This window comes from Manacus vitellinus, unplaced genomic scaffold (genome assembly GCF_001715985.3).
Source record: "Manacus vitellinus isolate BGI_N305 unplaced genomic scaffold, ASM171598v3 scaffold_52_pilon, whole genome shotgun sequence".
In the NCBI taxonomy this organism is placed as follows: Eukaryota; Metazoa; Chordata; class Aves; order Passeriformes; family Pipridae; genus Manacus; species Manacus vitellinus.
In genome coordinates, this window is record NW_021940628.1 from 1921861 (window position 1) to 1928488 (window position 6628).

Here is a 6628-nt window from a genome sequence, read left to right on the forward strand (position 1 = left end):
AAAATTTAAAAAAAAAAAAAAAAGAAAGGAATTAAGGAAAGGAAGCTGTTCCCTTCCCCTGTTCTCCTGGACAAACAACCTCTCTCAGCCCACGTGCAACGACTAATTTCTTTCTGCCACATCAAGATACGGCGGATCTGAATCAGCTGTTTTTACTGGATTCGTTTTTTTCCCTCTTTTTTTTTTTTTTTTCCTGCTTTTGCCAACAAAAGTATTAAGAGGTTCAGCCCTGGAGATGAAAAATGAGCGGCTGGAAGGAACCCCAGCCCGAAGCCCCAGGTGAGGCACTGGGTGAGTCTGGGCTGGCCAGAGCCCACGTTCAGCCAGGAAAACCCAGGCATGGGGAGTCCAGCTTCATTTCCCACAAATGCCAGCGACCCCGCTGGCCAAAGCTTGTCTGGAAAGCCAAATGAATGCAAATAAAGTCATAATAAAAAAAAAAAAAATTAACAAATTAAAAATTCCAGCGAGGTCTTCTGGGTCTGGACCAAGCAGGAGGAGGAAATTCCACTCCCTCCATGCCAGTTGCCACCACAGAAGGATGCTGAAAGGTGCCCAGAAAGTCACTGGTTAAGAAATGTGCTGTGCAGAAGCTGGGCTGAGTGGGAAGGACACATCCACACTGGGATGGCAGGGCTGCATCCAGCCTTTTTGCCTTTTTTTTTTTTTTTCCCCTGAGCCTCAGCCTCACTTGAGCACAGGGACAGGAACATCCACAGGACCTGGACATCTGCATCTGTCAGCCAGGACACTGCTGAGGGACAGATGTGTCATGGAGCTCCAAACAGCCTTCCAAGGGGAGCAGGAGCATCCAGGCCTCCCAGAGGAGCGTGAGTGAAGCTGGCAGGGATGCAGGGTCAGGAGCAGGGATCCTGTCTGGACCACGGTGGCTTTGCTGGTCCCCTTGACCCCGGGGCCAGCAGCCACACAAGGAATCCCTTTCCCAGTGACCAGAGCCCCAGGACAGCTGGAGAGGGAGGGGATTACTCATCTCCACAGGGTTTGTGGCTCCAGGGACAGATTTTTTCCTCTCAGAGGCCAGCTGGGACCTGGCTGAGTCAGGCAGGGGGAGATGCAGAGGGAGCTGGCAGAGCACTGCTGTCAAACTGAGCTCTGCTGAGATGGGAGAGGGTTTGCCACGTGCACGAGCCCAAGGCAGGTCTTTCCCAGGGAGCCTGGATGCAGGGAATCCAACATCTCCCTGTCAGTGCTGGGCAGAGGGGGCACTGCTGCCAGTGAACCCTTGCCCTGCCCCAACCCTGCAGAGGTGATTGCCAGGAACCAAACAAGGCTCCTGGATCACCCCTGTTTCCTCAAAAAGGGCCTGAAGCACCTGGGCATCAGGGCCAGAGCAAGCCCTGTCCCTCTGCAGCTCAACAAAAAGACCTTGGCTGCCTCCTACCTTCCTCAGGCACCTCTTCAATTGTGGGGACAAGGACTTGGAGTGGGTGGGAGAAGCCAAAAGAGCATCATGGGATTCAGCTTAGGAAGGAGCTGGTGAGACCTTGGGGCTGGGCAGGGCTGGTGCCCGCCGGCCCAGCTCCTGGGAGCGGAGGAGAAGCTGGCCCTGGGCACTGAGAGCAGATCAAAGCACCTGAGAGTGTTGGAAGTGATGGACAAGACAAAGGGAGAGGATGAGCAGACAGAAACCTGCCCCAGATGGGCTGTGTGGGGCTGGGCTGAGGACAGGGAGGGTGCTCCCTCGGATCTGAGCTCTGCCCTGGATTTATGGAATGACCTCGGGCAACTGCTTTCATCTCATTGTGTCTTGGCAAAACTGGGTGAAACGCTCCTCTCGTGGCTCCTGCTTTGTTTAGGTGGCAAGTGGGAGCACAGGCTGTCACCCAGGGCCTCGTGGGGCCTGTGCCAAGGCTGAGCTGCTCCAAGTCCAGCTTGACACAGTAGCCTCCAGGCTCAACCATCCCAACACTCCACATCCACTCTCTGCACGCTGGGAATGCCCACGAAGCCCCTGTTTTCTCTCCAAGAGGGTAGAAATGCAGAATTGATTTCAACCCTGGCTCTGCAGCAGGGGGAGGAAATCTGGGCAACACAGGGGGGATCCTTTTCTCCTTTTCTCCCCATCAGTCCCCCTCCTCACTCCATCTCTGAGGGGTGGAGAAGCAGTTGAAGAGCCTCTCTGGCCATGTCAGGGAGCAGGACAAGGAGCTGGGGGCAGGAGCAGTTCCCTTTAGGGCCCCAACCCTGTGGACTCACACCCTGCTCTGCACCAGCCGTGCTTTGCCCCTTCCCATCTCCCAGGACCCATCCCACCACCCATCCCTCATGGATGGGGAGAAGCCAGGCACCAGAGGGGAGAGAGGAGCCGAAAAGGGACCTGAACCAAAACCCACACGCTCCTGGTTTCCTGGGAATGGTTTGCAGTGACCACAGGAAGCAACACACAGGTCTGGGCAGCTGCCCCAGCCACTCTGCGGGGCCACAGCCACCGGCAGGACGGAGCAGCCGTGGGGTCACAGCCCTGCCGTGGCCGAGGACGTGGCACGGGTGGCACTGCCAGGGAAATGCACAGTGGGAAGGCAGGAGGGAGGCACCGACCCCAGCACCACCGTTCCAGTGGTGCCCACGGAGCACCCCCGCTCCCCTCTCTGCCTCCCTCTCTGCCTCACCGAGACTCTGCAGGACTTTTTCCACTTGGAGAAGCCCCTTGTTTGGCAGCAGAACCAGCGCGTTCTGGGAGCGCTGGAGCAGCACCACGTCTGCTTGGCACAGCGGCCAGAGAGCAGCGCGGTCCCCCGGCTGTCCCCTCGCTGTCCGTGCCCTGGCACAATCCCGTTTCCCTTGGCCGGACCCACCTCCCGCCAGAGCAGGGAGCTGATCCCGCACCGAGCGGCTGCACCGCCCCCAGCTCACAGGGAAAGAAAGTGGGGATGAGAGGGAGCAGGGGCCAAAATCCCGGGGCACCTGTCCCGTCCCGGTTGTGCAACAACCCCCGGCCCCTGCCCGGCTTTGAAATGCAAAGGCAGGGAGCTCTGCTGCGCTCGGGCTGAGGCAAACAAAGTGCACGACACAACCGGGCTGCAGTTTGCTAATCAACCAGGCAGATTCAGACCGAGAGGCATCTCGCATGTAAATGGCGTTTACCGCTAATTAAATGCACAAAGGGGATTTTTTTTTTTTTTCCAGGCATCCCAGGTCGCTCCTGCAGAGTCTGAACACCCACACGAGCACACACCCAGCGCCTCTGCACGACCAGGGCTTTTTCTGCGCACAAAGCAGTTCATTTCCATGCGCGTGGATTGGGCAACGCCGCCGTTCCCGTGTCCCCCTCCCTGCTCCTGCCGAGGACTCACGTGCTCGTGGGTGGCAGCGGGTCTCAGGTCTCCCAGTTTCACCCCCACGTCCACTTTTGGGGCTTCTGGATGGGAATCACAGCACTGGAACAGCTCCGGCCCTTGAGGTCTCGCAGGCGTTGGGCTCCTGCGGGTTTGGGGCAAACAGTTGGGTTGAGGGACAAGACCCACGAGGTCCCGTCTGCCAGAGGCAACCCTGAGGTCCAGCCACTTGCTCTGGCCACTCAGCACAGGTACCCCAGGGTGCCAATGGCCACAGGAGAAAGTCCTGTGAGGAGAATGTCACCCGTCCTGTGGGGTCACGGCACTGGTGATGCTCCACGAGCCACATCAGGGCTGTGCCAGCTGCTCTGGGTCAGCACCAGCCCGGTCAGGGTGTGCCACACACCAGTGCAGGTGCTCAAGGGGTGTCCCAGGACTGGAACTTTCCTCTTCCCAACTGGCTTTGAGGCTGCTGTGACCTGACACCCTCCAGGAGCCACCCCTGCCCAGCACCTGCCCCCAGCCTGAGGGCAGGCAGGGGCACGGGAGGACGAGTCCCTCGGTGTGACCTGTTCCCTGCCCCGCTCCCGAGGCTGCCTGCAAGCTAACCAGGATAATTGGGCAGAGGAAAGCTTGGGGTCAACGAGCAGTTCCCTGTGGTGTGCAGCCAGCCTGCAGGACAGAGCGGTGAGCACTGCCCTTAATGGTGGTGAATACAAATCACCTGTTAAACTTACCTGAAACTGCAGTGACTTCAGAGCAAGGAGGAGGAGACAGCCATGAAACCAGGCTGGCCTTTTCCTAGATCTTGTCCTGGAGTGGTTTTACCAGCAGGGCCCCACGTCCCCACCACGCCAACTGGCCGGGCAGGACAGGGGGGTTGACCCGGGGTGATGTGCAAAGAGGCAGCACAGCCCTGGCTGCACGTGCAGACCATGAACTCCAGTGCTCCCAGTGATGCTGAGCAGCTCAGGGCCACCCCCATCCCAAAATCCCACTGCTGCTGCCCTGTGGGGGGGTGAAGAGCCCCGTTCCTTCGAGGTACAGAGTTACCCCTGAGCATCACCCATGTTTGCAGGGTTTAACTGAGCGAGCTGCCTGCCTGGGAGCAATCACTGGGCTGCCAGGATGGCACAGGACATTTTGGGGGGCATTAGAGGGGGGTGGCAGTGGCAGCCAGTGAAGGCTTCAAGGCCCAGAGCCCTGGGCAGACACTCCTGATGCCTCCTGACACAGCAGAGCCCTGTGTCCTTGTAGGGTGCAATTAGGGAATGATCAAACTGCTCATTTTGAGGCAGTGGGAGGATAAAAACTCAGGATGCAGAGCAGTGCTAACGCTTGGGATGTCTGCAGGCCTGAGAAGGGGAGGAATTTCCATGTGGAAAAGTTAAATGGTGAAACCAGCACTGGCAGTGAGGGTGGGAAGGGGCTGAAAGCAGCCAGGCTGCAGGTGACAGTGGGCACAGGGATCTCGGAAGGGGGCTGCTGGAGTCATCCCACCCTGCACAGTGATGGTGAGGGGCAGGAGCGACATTCCTGGGTTTCCCAGCCGTGTTCCAGAGCCCAGCCCACCCGAGGGAGACCCAGGGGATGGCCAGGAGACCCAGGGGATGGCCAGGAGACTCAGGGGATGGCCAGGAGACAGACACCACTGCATTTCACAACTGCAAATGGCTCGTGCTCCCCCCCCCTGCCGCCACCACCCACATTTGGGGTGTGTTTGTAATCTCTAGACGTCGAGTTTGTATCTCCTGCTCATCTCCAGTCGAAACATTCCTTCTTGTTTACTGGTCCTCTCCCAGTCACAGGCTCCCAGTCAAGCAGAGGAGCTTTCATTTCCTAGGGACATCTTGCATTCATTAGGACATGTTGTTATTGACTTACAAGGCTGCTAATTCTCAAGGTCCAATTCAGCCCTCAAAACCACTAACATGTGTGCTGGGGAGTTGCTACATCGCTGCCACCAGCCAAGTGTGCTCAGCAGGCACAAAGGGAGCCCAAATTTAAAGCCATCTTCTCCATCACCTCGCTGGCAGGGAGGTTTGGGTCCTCTCTGCTGATGCTCAGGAGCTTCAGCCCTAAAGGGCACCTGCATCCCATGCAGGGATGGCTCTGCCTGAGGCACAACTGCCAGGGCAGCTCAAATATTTGCCCCCTGCAAACGGGAGCGGCGGGTCCACGAAAAGCAGCCGCGACGCCGGGGGAGATGCTGTGGGGTGATGGGGACACCTGGTCCCCCAAAGCAGCGCCTGGCTGCAGGCACAGGGGACACACAGGCAGCCCCCCAGACTAGGAGCAGAGTGTGGTGACCCTGTGGGGTGGGAGGGTGAACTCTGGCTCCCAGGGCTGCACCGCGAGACGGCGCCGGCAGACGCGTCTTAGGAGGGAATTCAAGTGGTTTGAGAAGTTGCCTCAGCCACGGATGAACTGCACCAGGCAACCACAGGTGGGCTCCTTGTCTGGGCCCAGCATTAGGTAAAACAGGTTTGCTTAACTCCCCATCTCGGGGTACTTCTCCCTGCCTGTGGTACCCGGGCAGCCGGCGGGGAGGGGCAGCTCCCGAGGTGCCTCCGAGCAGCCCCACCGACTATATATAGTGAGCCGAAGCTCTCAACTTGAGCCCCCGGGGGCGCTGACTCACCCACAGAGGTGGATTAAAGCCGGGTGGCTGAAGCAATTCCAGCCCCCAGCTGCCGGCCCCACCCCGGCCGGGAAGCTGCAGCCCCCACAGCGGCGATGGCTGAACCACATGGAAGCAGCGCCGTGTTTACAGGCTGGGGAATGAAAGCAGGGCTGGGAGCCTGTGCCCAGCCAGCCCGGCAGCCACGGGATCCACAGGCTCCCCGCCACGATGGCTGGATGATTGGGATGATTGGGGATGATTGGGATGATGGGGATGATTGGGATGATGGGGATGATTGGGATGATTGGGATGGTGGTGGGAGCAGGAGCAGGAGCAGGGGAGAGGCCAAGGGGGATGTGGTGGATGCACCTGCACAAGGACCACTCTTGGAGGTGACCTCTTGGCTACTCACAGCCTTGACAGTGCTTTTTCCTTGGCCAAGAAGCTGAGACCTTGTGCAAAGCTCGAGGGAAAAGAGATGGAGCTGCACCCACAACCTCTGGGCCAGCACTGGGCTGGTACAAACCACATCCCCACTCGCCACCTTCCCTTCCCCAGCTTTTGCAGGTTTGGGTGGCACTGGGGGCAGGAACCCCCTTCTCTGGTTGTCCATAGCCTGGTGTGGGACCAGGAGCTGGAGCTCCCAGCATGAGGGTGGTCAGGGATCACACAGGGTGGCTTAAAGTCCTTCAGAGAGGGATGGAAAACC

At 58.8% G+C, this 6628-nt stretch overlaps 1 long non-coding RNA gene across 2 annotated transcripts in view; it reads right to left on the bottom strand.

Annotated features, from left to right (window-relative positions):
• Positions 1 to 4022, bottom strand: part of LOC115307796 — a 5057-nt gene extending 1035 nt beyond the window's left edge. Inside the window, exons 1-2 of one of the 2 annotated variants that reach the window (XR_003916152.1) lie at positions 3703 to 4022; positions 3315 to 3441 (exon numbers count right to left, since the gene is read on the bottom strand). This is a non-coding gene — a long non-coding RNA (uncharacterized LOC115307796). The remainder of the gene's footprint in view (positions 1 to 3314; positions 3442 to 3702) is intronic. The other variant, XR_003916153.1, reaches the window with a different exon arrangement.
• Between the last annotated feature and the right edge of the window lie 2606 nt (positions 4023 to 6628).